This window comes from Schistocerca nitens, chromosome 3 (genome assembly GCF_023898315.1).
Source record: "Schistocerca nitens isolate TAMUIC-IGC-003100 chromosome 3, iqSchNite1.1, whole genome shotgun sequence".
NCBI lineage: Eukaryota > Metazoa > Arthropoda > Insecta > Orthoptera > Acrididae > Schistocerca > Schistocerca nitens.
The window spans coordinates 679,834,087-679,846,357 of NC_064616.1; the positions used below are offsets into that span (position 1 = coordinate 679,834,087).

The 12,271-nt window shown below is 41.4% G+C and overlaps 1 protein-coding gene across 1 annotated transcript in view; it reads left to right on the forward strand.

Annotated features, from left to right (window-relative positions):
* The window catches only part of LOC126249386 (uncharacterized), a 238,892-nt gene that overhangs the window by 33,966 nt on the left and 192,655 nt on the right, over positions 1–12,271 (forward strand). The gene's annotated exons all lie outside the window — the stretch shown is intronic.

A 12,271-nucleotide genomic window follows, 5' to 3' on the forward strand; every position in this document is an offset into this window, starting at 1 on the left:
CAATGATTGTTCTGCAATCACGTAACGATGAAATAATGAATCTTTCTGTCGACGTATTCGCAATATGTTACATCTGTTTATGGATATCAACTGCGTTTTTTTTTAAATAGGAACCCCCATTTTTATTGCATATATTTCTATGTTTCTCATCTTGGCAGTTGTTCTTGATTAGAATTCAGGAATATTTACTTCGTCTTGTTTGGTGAAGGAGTTTCGGAAAATCGTGTTTAATAATTCTGCTTTAGTGGCACTGTCATCCGTGACTTCACCGTTGTTATCGCGCAGTGAAGCTATTGCGAATTCCCACTAGTATGCTTTATGTATGACCAGAATCTCTTTGGGTTTTCTCCCAGATTTCGAGACAGAATTTCGTTGTGGAAATTATTAAAAGCATCTCGCATTGAAGTGCTGGCCATATTTAGAACTTCTGTAAAACTTTGGCAATTCACGTATCGTACAGCCTTTACGGCGCTTTCCATGACCACCAGCGGCGTTTGTCGGCCCCACATATTGCCACCCCAAAACAGCAGGGAACCTCCACCTTGCTGCACTCGTTGGACAGTGTGTCTAAGGCGTTCAGCCTGACAGAGTTGCCTCCAAACACGTCTACGACGATTGTCTGGTTTAAGGCATATGCGACACTCATCGGTGAAGAGATCGTGATGCCAATCCTGAGCGGTCCATGCGGCATGTTGTTGGGTCCCTCTGTACCGCGCTGTATGGTGTCGTGGTTGCAACGATTGACCTCGGCATGGACGTCGGGAGAGACGTTGCGCATCGTGCAGACTATTTCGCACAGTTTGAGTCGTAACAGGATGTCCTGTGGCTCCACGAAAAACATTATTCAACATGGTGGCCTCGCTGTCAGGGTTCCTCTGAGCCATAATCCACTGCAGTAACGAAACAGCTTAAACCACTTAATAAAGGCAAGGCCTCCGGTCCAGATTGTATTCCAGTCTCAGAGTATGCTAATAAAATACTCCATATTTAGCAATTATATACAACCACTCGCTCACAGAAAGATCCGTACCTAAAGACTGTAAAATCGCTCAAGTCACACCTATACCCAAAAAGGGAAGTAGGAGTAATCCGCTGTATTACAGGCCTATATCACTAACGTCGATTTGCAGTAGGGTTTTGGAACATATACTGTATTCGAACAGTATGAAGTACCTCGAAGAAAACGATTTATTGACACATAGTCAGAACGGTTTCAGAAAATATCGTTGTTGTGAAACACAACTAGCTTTTTATACTCATGAAGTAATAAGTGCCATCGACAGGGGATGTCAAATTGATTCCATATTTTTAGATTTCCAGAAGGCTTTCGACACCGTTCCTCACAAGCGTCTTCTAACCATACTGCGTGCCTACGGAGTATCGCCTCAGTTGTGCGACTGGGTTCGTGATTTCCTGTCAGAAAGATCACAGTTCGTAGTAATAGACGGAAAGTCATCGAGTAAAACAGAAGTATTATCCGGCGTTCCCCAAAGAAGTGTTATAGGCCCTCTATTGTTCCTGATCTATATTAACGACATAGGAGACAATCTGAGTAGCCATCTTATATTGTTTGCAGATGATGCTGTCATTTACCGTCTTGTAAAGTCATCAGATGATCAAAACGACTTGCAAAATGATTTAGATAATATATCTGTATGGTGCGAAAAGTGGCAGTTGACCCTGAATAAGGAGAAGTGTGAAGTTATTCACATGAGTACTAAAAGAAATCAGCTAAATTTCAATTACGCGATAAATCACACAAATTTGAAGGCTGTAAATTCAACTAAATACTTAGAGATTACAATTACAAATAATCTAAATTGGAACGATCACATAGATAATATTGTGGGTAGAGCAAACCAAAGACTGCGATACATTGACAGAACACTTAGAAGGTGCAACAGGTCTATTAAAGAGACTGCTTACACCACGCTTGTCCTCCCTATTCTGGAGTATTGCTGAGCGATGTTGGATCCGCATCATGTGGGACTGACATATGACATCGAAAAAGTACAAAGAAAGGCAGCTCGTTTTGTATTATCGCGAAATAGGGGAGATAGTGTCAACGACATGATACGTGAATTGGAGTGGCAATCATTAAAACAAAGGCGTTTTTCATTGCGACGGGATCGTATCATGAAATTTCAATCACCAGTTTTCTCTTCCGATTGTGAAAACATTATGTTGGCACCTACCTACATAGGGAGAAATGATCATCACGATAAAATAAGAGAAATCAGGGCTCGCACAGAAAAATTTAAGTGCTCGTTTTTCCCTCGTGCCGTTCGACAGTGGAACGGTAGAGACACTGCTTGAAGGGTTGGGGTTGTTTTTGGGGAAGGAGACCAGACAGCGAGGTCATCGGTCTCATAGGATTAGGGAAGGACGGGGGATAGAAATCGGCCGTGCCCTTTCAAAGGAACCATCCCGGCATTTGCCTGGAGCGATTTAGGGAAATCACGGAAAACCTAAATCAGGATGGCCGGACGCGGGATTGAACCGTCGTCCTCCCGAATGCGAGTCCAGTGTCGAACCACTGCGCCACCTCGCTCGGTAGACACTGCTTGAAGGTAGTTCATTGAACCCTCTGCCAGGCACTTTATTGTGAATAGCAGAGTAATCACGTAGATGTAGATGTAGATGAATTCCATCCTCCGACCGATAGTGCAACCATATCGGCAGCACATTGGCGAGGCATTCGTCTTCATGGACGGCAATTCGCGCCCCCCATTGAGCACATCTTGTGAATGTCTTCCTTGAGGATAACGACATCGCTCGACTAGAGTGGCCAGCACGTTCTCCAGACATGAACCCTATCGAACATGCCTGGAATGGATGGAAAAGGGCTGTTTATGGAAGACGTGAACCACCAACCACTTTGAGGGATCTACTCCGAATCGTCGTTGAGGAGTGCGACAGTCTGGACCAACAGTGCCTTGATGAACTTGCGGATAGTATGCCACGACGAATACAGGCATGCATCACTGCAAGAGGACGTGCTACTGGGTATTAGGGGTAGGTGTGTACAGCAATTTGAACCACCACCTCTGAAGGACTCGCTGTATGGTGGTGCAACATGCAATGTGTGGTTTTCATGAGCAATAAAAAGGGGGGAAATGATGAATATGTTGATCTGTATTCAAATATTCTGCACAGGTTCCGGAACTCTCGGAACCGAGATGATGCAAAACTTTGGTTGGTTCTGAGCACTATGGGACTTAACTGCTGAGGTCATCAGTCCCCTAGGACTTAGAACTACTTAAACCTAACTAACCTAAGGACATCACAAACATCCATGCCCGAGGCAGGATTCGAACCTGCGACCGTAGCGGTCGCGCGGTTCCAGACTGTAGCGCCTAGAACCGCTCGGCCACCACGGCCGGCTTGCAAAACTTTATTTGATGTGTGTAGTTTTCCGTGCTCAACTGGTGAAATTTTGATTATAACCATCCTATATGTCAGAGACGCCGCAAACAGATACGTAGATCTCTCAGCCAATGCTACCGCGGGGCTGGCTCGCGAGTCGTCTCTCATAGGCAGATCGGCGGCGTGGCTTCCGCTGGTGTTGCGACAGCATTGCAGCAATGTTGCAGCCAGTTTGCGGTGACGCGTTTGTGATTATGCGTGAAAAGTCAGCCATCCATGTATGACTATGGGATAGAGGTACATACTTTGTAGATATTCTGGCTGGAGGAGCACACACACATCCCCAGCTACTATTAAAACTAGACTAGACATAGTACTCTCTGGTGGCAGTTTAACAGCAGCTATCGTTACAAATCCAGCTGCTATCAAAACTAGACTGACCAGAGTAATCTCTGGTGGTTGTTTAAGAGCAGCTACAGTGTCCTTACATACACATCTAGCAGTTATTGGCTAATATGTCTAGGGTACTTCCTAGTGCTAGAAAAATGAAAATTATCCTCGATCAGCTTCCACCGTTCACACACCCAGAGGAAGAAAAATTATGAGTTAGGGTTTTTTTCGGCTGGTTTCTCAATGCTCACATGGTGATTGTCTTGCATCGGAGAGCGTTGAGACCTTTATATCGATTCTTTTGTAAGTAGTAAATGTTGGTTTTTCCTTAAATATACTTTCTAGTCCAAAAATTATTGAGGCAGTGCTCCTAATCGTGTTAGAGGCAACCATTTTTGCAGAACATAACATATTTACAAAAACACGTGATCCCATCACTGCAGAATATATAAATGCATTTACGCAAAATGAGGTGTTCGAATTAATAAACGTCAGGCAGTTAATTATCTAAACACATTTGTCTTTCCTCCATCTATTCTACCAATTTCATACAAATTTTGTCCGACCAAAAAATGAATTTTATGAAAGTTCTACCAATCACATAAATGGCACGAGTGAAGAACATTAACATATGTAACTTAGCGCGACGTATTTTTGTGGTTGTGTACCTCACACTACATGTCTGTTTGATATCTGAATTTAATTAACATACATAGCTCGACTGCAACTATAACGATTGTGTCTGTATTCTGTCCATTTACTTCACAAAGTTATTAATATTGGGACATATTGCATCGTTACTGATTCAAACCCATGTCGTAAACTGATAGCGCTCTGTGTACTTGACTTCTAGTATTCAAATCTGTTAGTCATATTTATGAGAGTGGACACTTCCCCTATTAACAGGATACACCTATAATTGTACTGTACTAACGCCAGAAGCTGAGAGTTAAAAAACTCGGGTGCTGTGCAGTCTTTCCAGAATTTTTTTGTATGTTCAACAAGCTGTCACCGCTGGAACACAGACGGGTTGTAATTTTCCTCCTATTTATGTAATTATGTAGTTATGTAGTTCCTAATTCGTTCGAGCAATCAATCATTTATAATAGGAAACACAGTCATAACTCAGTCACTCAAAATGATACAGAAATTTTACTTGTTAGAATGAAATCAGGCGATGATTCTTCTTCTCTGCAGGCTCGTGCTTTGCGGCAGTCTGCTAATCTGTACAAATAAAATGCCTCGTATTTTTGGGAGCGTTGTATAATCAGTCGGGAAACCTCAGATCAAGCGGATATTTGGCTTTGATGAAGTTTAACCTTCCGAAGAAGTAATGGAGCTCTTGGATTATTACATGCAGGTTCATATCAAGTCTTTCGGAAGTTCCCTTCTGATTAACAACTACGCAATATATCGATGAATATCATTAATTCTCAATTGTCAAATAATGTAAATTGTTACACACCTTTTGTATGATGGAGCAATATGTATATATATATATTTCCCTTTTAATCGTTCAATTTCGTATCAGTTATCTTTTGTCATAAATCTCAATATTCAGATAACAATTCTTCGAACAATGCTCAGGCTAATCGGCACGAAGACAATCTCGGAAGCTTTTTTCTAACAACCACCAGAGAGAGTACTACAAAGAATATTTATGAGCTCATGGCATAGCTATTGTATGAAAGTATTTTGCGCATGGATTCTGCGAGTATGAAGATAGAAAATTAGTAAACGTCATTCAAGGGTAGAATTGTATCAGAATAATTCATCGAATATAAAGAGATATTACAGGGTTCTTACTTCACAAATACTTTATATACTGCAAGTATATGTGCTGTCGTTCATTCATAGGACTGAAATTTAAAAAAAAATTGATAAATCAGGAAGACAGTCTGTGGATTGCTGCTGTGGAGGGACCCAGTCGTGAGCATGATGCTTTGCAACGAATAACAAAACGTCTGATATATTAATAATTAAATTATTAATTATTGATGAGCATATATTTGCTGATAGTCTTCTGTCTTTGGAGTTAGTGTCTGATCCCTGCGGATGGTACATCATAGTGATCGTCTCACTGTAAAGCACAGACCTTGAATAATCCTCGTTGGTCCTCCTGATGCTCTCTAGACCAACACAACTGCTCTAAACGAACAGGGATTGAGAAATTATTGTTAATAATAATATATATTATTATTTATAAATTAATACCCAAACAGAGGTTACCCTTTCACTGCAGACCTGCAGACCTTCACAACAGGGCGATCTCGAATGATCTCCAGTGACTGTGAGCATGATGACGTCGACATAACGAGATTGGTCAACCTCCTCTCCCCTTCCTTCGTCTCATCTTCCCCCCCCCCCCCCCCGCCCCCTCACCTTCTCGAGGGTTACCCTGAATACGACATGCGCAATTCCGACAGCTGTAATATGTCACCGTGACCCTTTCTCGAGTACTGTTGGGATGTACAGAAGCCGCAGTGACATTACCTATCATATTGGTATCCCGTCAGGTTCAATGGCCTTTCCTCTGTTGAGCGATTTCAGTAGTTTTCTATCCCTTGGTCTCTGTCGATATATCATTTTGTCGTTCGTGCTACGATTTAAAAGAGGAACTACAATGAGATCTTCCTCTGTGATATAGTTTTGGACAAAGGCGTTTTGTATTTCGGCCTTTCCTGTATCATCCTCTGTTTCAGTGTCGTTATGGTCACAGAACATCTGAGCATTCGGTTTCTATCCATTTACCGATCTAACTTAAGACCAAAAATTCGTAACATTTGCTGTCACGTCGGTGGTTAAAAATTTGTTTCCGAATTGATTAAACGCATCACACATGGCTTCCTTACGCTAATTTTGGCTTCGTTTACTTTTTGTTTGTCTGTGAGGGTTTGGTTACTTTTAAACATGCAGTGAAGCTCTCTTGTCTTTCGTAGGAGCTTCCTGACATGGTTGTCGAACCACGACAGATCCTTTCCATTCCTCACAATTCTGCTGGGCACATACCTGTCTAAAGCGTATTGCACAATGCTCTTGAACTTTTTCCTATGATGCCCAACATTGTTAGTGCTGGAGATCAAATGTTCAATTAGACCTGCCCGGTAATCTGAAATCAGTCTCTTGTTGCTCTTGCTAAACAGAAGGACTCACGTATACCAGAATGAAATTCCTAATGCTTCTCAATACCCACTAACCGTCATACCGTACTTACGAGAATGCGAACCAACATGGCCACGAAGTTATTGGATTGACATCACACTAGTTTCATTAAAATCCCATCAGCATGATACAAATGCAGGTAAAATATTAAGCTCTAGCGAAAAACAGTATGGTTACACATGCAAACGAGTGCCTCATACATGGTGCAAGTGAAAGCATCAATATTTCTGCATGGGAAAACTCCTCCTAATAGCTGGAAAAACTCATAGCAGTGGACTGTAAGATCGGACATTCTCTTTTCGTGGTTGTTCAAGATGTGCTTGCGTACAGCAGTGTTGTCTGCCATTGTTTCACAAAACCTTTCTTTCCTTTCATTCATCCTCGTAGTGTTTAGGAGTATTTGTATTTTGCCGCGTATCTGAATGAGGTTATTGGTTTTTATCCTAGTTTCACTATTTTTTCATGTATCAAAGATATTTTATAACTGATAGTTGCTCATGGATATGATGCTCGATCTCAGTATTAGGTCACGAAAGAAGATTAATTTCGTTTTATTTTAAAATATTTCCAGTTCGTAATTCAGGTTGATTATGTGTAGTTTAAGTATTGATCTTTGCATATAATTTTATGTTTTTTTCATGTTATATAATGTCTTCAGTACACGTCATTCTCTATTTTTACTTACAAATCCATCCCATGAATCTTGTTGTGTTCGTCGTGTAATAGCCATTCAGTTTTTTTTTTTTTTTTTTTTTTTTTTTTTTTTTTTTTTTTTTTTTTTGTATGGGTCTATATTTTTCAGAGTTGCTCACAAGCTTTTGCTCACAAGTTTCCTCTTTAGTAGTTTCTATCACGATAGCAATAATTTTTATTAAACTAGAACCAATCTTAAGCAATTAATACTTATCATCAAATCGTTATCCATTGAAACTATGGTTCTTAAGAGTATGTTGCATTATCAAATTTGAATTCAGTCGCTGAACTGGTACGGACTGAATTCCTAGCTATTGCCACACCTTCCCTCGAGTTCATTTATTGTGGTGAACAATGTGAACATACGCTCAGCCCAAACAAACAAAACCCTTTACTAACAGTAACAGAAAAACCGGTATTAATTTTTTGTTATCGAATAATCGGATTCCTGTCCGCTCCCGTTAGCTGTATGGTCACCGTGACGGATTGTCAATCGTCTGGGCCCGGGTTCGATTCCCAGCTGGGTTGAGGAATTTTCTCCACCCAGGGACTGGGTGTTGTGCTGTCCTCATCATCATCATCCTTTCATCCTCATCGACTGCAGGAGTCAAATTGAAAGACCGGCACCCGGCGAACGGTCTGCCCGACGGGGAGCCCTAGCCATACGATAAAATAAATAAATAAATCGGATTCCTCGCACATCGTAACGAAGCAGAGCTGAATTCAACAAGCAAAAAACTGTTTCGTAGTTTTCAATCAACAGAATATTGTTTAATGTTTCTGAAAAATTGATATCTCTTAGTTTATCATGTGTGTCCTGGAGTAAATTTCATTTTGTTTGTGCACAGGAATGAAATGTGAGAGAGCGTTATCAGTTGCTGTTGAAAGTCCATCAAGTGTTAATTTAAATTTAATATTATAATTACTTTACACCTCTAGCCTCTAGCAATTCCACGTCTGACACCATCAGAATACAGAGGAGAGCTATAACGTTCTACTCATTTTGTGATAAGTGCATGTTAAAGTAGCGAAATTGGCTCAGTAGTCGTAGTAACAAAACTTCTATAAGATCATGTTACTAAGACGACTTTCAGTTATTCTAGCCATACCCTTCTCTACTGCATAGGCCTAAAGCATTCACGAAAATTTGCTGGTGGAACAATGAAACTTCATAAGATGAGGGGAGATTCTTGATGTCATCCATAAAGCACAAAAAGGCTGCTGTCAGTATTGAATTGAAACAATAGCCACCTAGAACTACAGTGAACTGAGGCATTACAGTAGAAACAAATAAAATCAGTTTACGTGACTGGTTATGGTAGATGCGGCAGACCCACTTTACCCATCAAGGATTTTATGGACATACAGAATACAGTTAACATATCGTAGCTAGGGAGAAGTAAGCACTTTGCATAAGGAGAAAAGCCCTTCGAGATCATTTTAGCCACTGGGTTGAGTACACAAAGTGACAGTGTTTATGTCTTTCCTATACTGCCCCATCACATATCTCGCTGAACACTGTTCCTCTATCTGGAAATTAAAATGTCATCTCCATCATCGACCATATGCATGAAATTGCATTTGAAGAATAACGTGACTCATGATGTTATTCTAAATGTAAGTAGTGGGATAAAGCGAGTTCAGAGACTATTTGTCTGTGCAGATTGCATACCTTAAGGGTCAAACGTAACTGATTTACGACACCCTCCCCTTTCCCCCTAAGCTACTGTTCTATTAGTTGATTTATGACCCCATGGGGTTTATTTATGTCCCCTGGGGATAAACTGTCCTGAGAAAACCCACAACCCTCCTCCTTCGCCTCCACTGTCACTTCCCCATGTTCCTCCTCCTCCTCCTCCCCCACCCCACTGGGAAACCCCTCACCAATACAAGCACACCCTTGATATCAAATTAATTGACTGATTAATTAAAATGATAAATTAATTAACCCCTCCCCCTCTGGTAAATCACCCAGCCCCCCCTTCCACCGCCCCACCTGGAAATTGGCAGGAAAAGGACTCAGTCTGTGCTGGCAAGGAAGGATCTCATGACAGGTAATTCAAATACATAGCAAAGGGTATACTGTTTATTTACAAAATTCAGTTCGCAGGTGTTGAATCTCTCTTGCTTATCATTCTCTTCTATATTGGAAGATGCAAGCCTTGAAGATACATTGAAAAGAAGTAATTAAATATATCGCATTTTTTTTCCAATTGTGCAAGGAGTACCACCATGAAATCGACATCAGCATAACTCACCACATGTAATTATACTGTTAAAAATCTCTCACACCAACTGCAGTGCATTGCTTCACCAGGCTGCACTATGCACTGGTGCCCAAGAGATTGTGCAACACTCCCAGGGGCCCCATGACTGCTGTCGGTTGCCGCACCACCAGCCAGCTCATGTATCGCACAGACTGGAAGTCGCACTAATCTCCAAACAAGGACTATAGTGCTCTTCGCCAGGGTGGTACACTCCTGCATACATGTGCACCTACGACTGCGGCTGTGGTCATGGTGGCAATTTTCTCTGACCTCTGAACATTGGCAGTGGTGGTGAATGAGGGGATGAGTGCGCTACATTTGGATATCAGGACATGAGTTGAGGGATGTGCGAGTGTTTCAGCGGTCAGCAACATTTAGCCATGACAACAACAACTACTGCTAGTACTACTACTACAGATTGGATCATGGTTTAAGTTTGTTATGTTCAGTGCTTCTCAATACATTGCAGTGTACTCTGTCTTGCGGTGGTATTTGTTGTTCTCTCTATTCTGTGATGCAGTAGGCCCTTACTCCTCCTTCTGAATGTAGTGGGGAGAACCAACTTAGAAATTTTATAGTGCTTTAAAAACCCAATCACAATGTCTAATCCCCAATTGATCAGTTTATTGTTTATGATAATGATATTGTGACTACACATCTGTCCAGCCCCTCCCACAAATTGTTTAAGGACAAAATTTGAAATTTTCAGCTACCTCCAATGTAATGGACTTCCTACCAAGTGACGTAACTGTGCCACCTAATTGTACAAGTAAAAAAATCCATAAGAGTAGGGTTTGGAAACCAGTAGGTGTGGGACTGAATCTGGCCAAATATACCAGTCCTAGTATCCACAAATAGGATTCAAGGAAAAACTGGCCACACACAAAGGGTATCGATTTAATTAATTAGTCAATCAATCTGACAGAGTGAGGGAATATTTCTAAGACATCTACAGCTGTCAGTTTCCCAGGTATCCACTACTTCGTTCAGGACAAATGTGGTGTTAGTGTGGAACATGACAGATGCTACCTGCTTCTTCTCAAATGTCTTTGTTCCATCCAGGTTTCCATAGCAGTGGAAGTGTGTGAACAAAGAGATGTGCTGACTACTAATATCAGGTCTGCATGAGTGTGAGGGGGGCAGGGGAGGGAGTGGAAGGGAGGAGGGGTGGGGGGACATCTTGGTCTGTGTGTGTTTGCATATCTTGGTTCACACAAACAGGAAGCAACCATTTGAGAGAGAGAGAGAGAGAGAGAGAGAGAGAGAGAGAGAGAGAAAGTGAGGGTGAGCATGTGTTTCGACAGTATTTTCTCAGTTATCAGTATTAAAGAGTTGCCACCACCTGATGCTTTGATCGGGGATTAGCACAACTTCTTCTTTGTGTGCTGCACAAGCAGGCTGATGATGTGGCAGCAGACAGTGGTCATGGAGCCCAAATGGGCATGTGCAGTCTGTTGAACACCAGAACATGGTGCAGCCTGGTGAAGCAGTCAGGGTGTGGGTGTGTGACTCACTGTCCTTGGTGTGCAAGATTTTTAACAGTGTAATTACGCACTGTGAGTTATGTTGACATCGATTTCTTGACGATATTCCTCATGGGATTTGGAAAAAGAGCTATCTACTTACTTACTTCTTTTTGGTGTACTTTAGAAGATCTGCGTCTTCCAATGCAGCAGAGAATCACTAGCAAGGGAGATCCATCCCCTGTGACTTGAATTTTGCGAATGTATTTGAATTTCCTGTCATGAGATCCTTCCTCTCCAACATAGACTGAGTACTTTTCCTGCTAGTTTCCAGGTGCGGTGGATGGGAGGGAATGGCTTGGAAATTTACTGTAGGGGGTTAATTAATTTATCGATTTAATTAATTAGTCAATTAGTCCATCCCCTGTGAATTGAATTTTGCAAATATGCAGAATATCCCTTACTATGTATTGAATTTCCTGTCATGAGATCCTTCCTCTCCAACATAGACTGAGTACTTTTCCTGCTAGTTTCCAGGTGCGGTGGATGGGAGAGAATGGTTGGGGAATTTACTGTAGGGGGTTAATTAATTTATCGATTTAATTAATTAGTCAATTGATTGTATCAGTGATGGAATTTCCCAGAGGGGTGGGGCAGGAGGAGGAGGAGGAAGAGGAGGAGGAGAGGGGGGAGGTAGTTTTTGAGATGGACAGATAATCCCCAGTGCATTGTCAGTCAATCCCCAGGGGGTCATAAATCAGTAAGTTTGCCCCTGAATGTATGTAACCTACACTAACAAAATGTCTTAGAACCCATTTTATCCTACTACTAGTTTACATGATATCATTCGTTGTCATACCGATTTCTATAAATCTGAAAAAAAAAGTGTTGTTTGATGATAAGCACTGCTTCAATCCCAGTAACAATTTC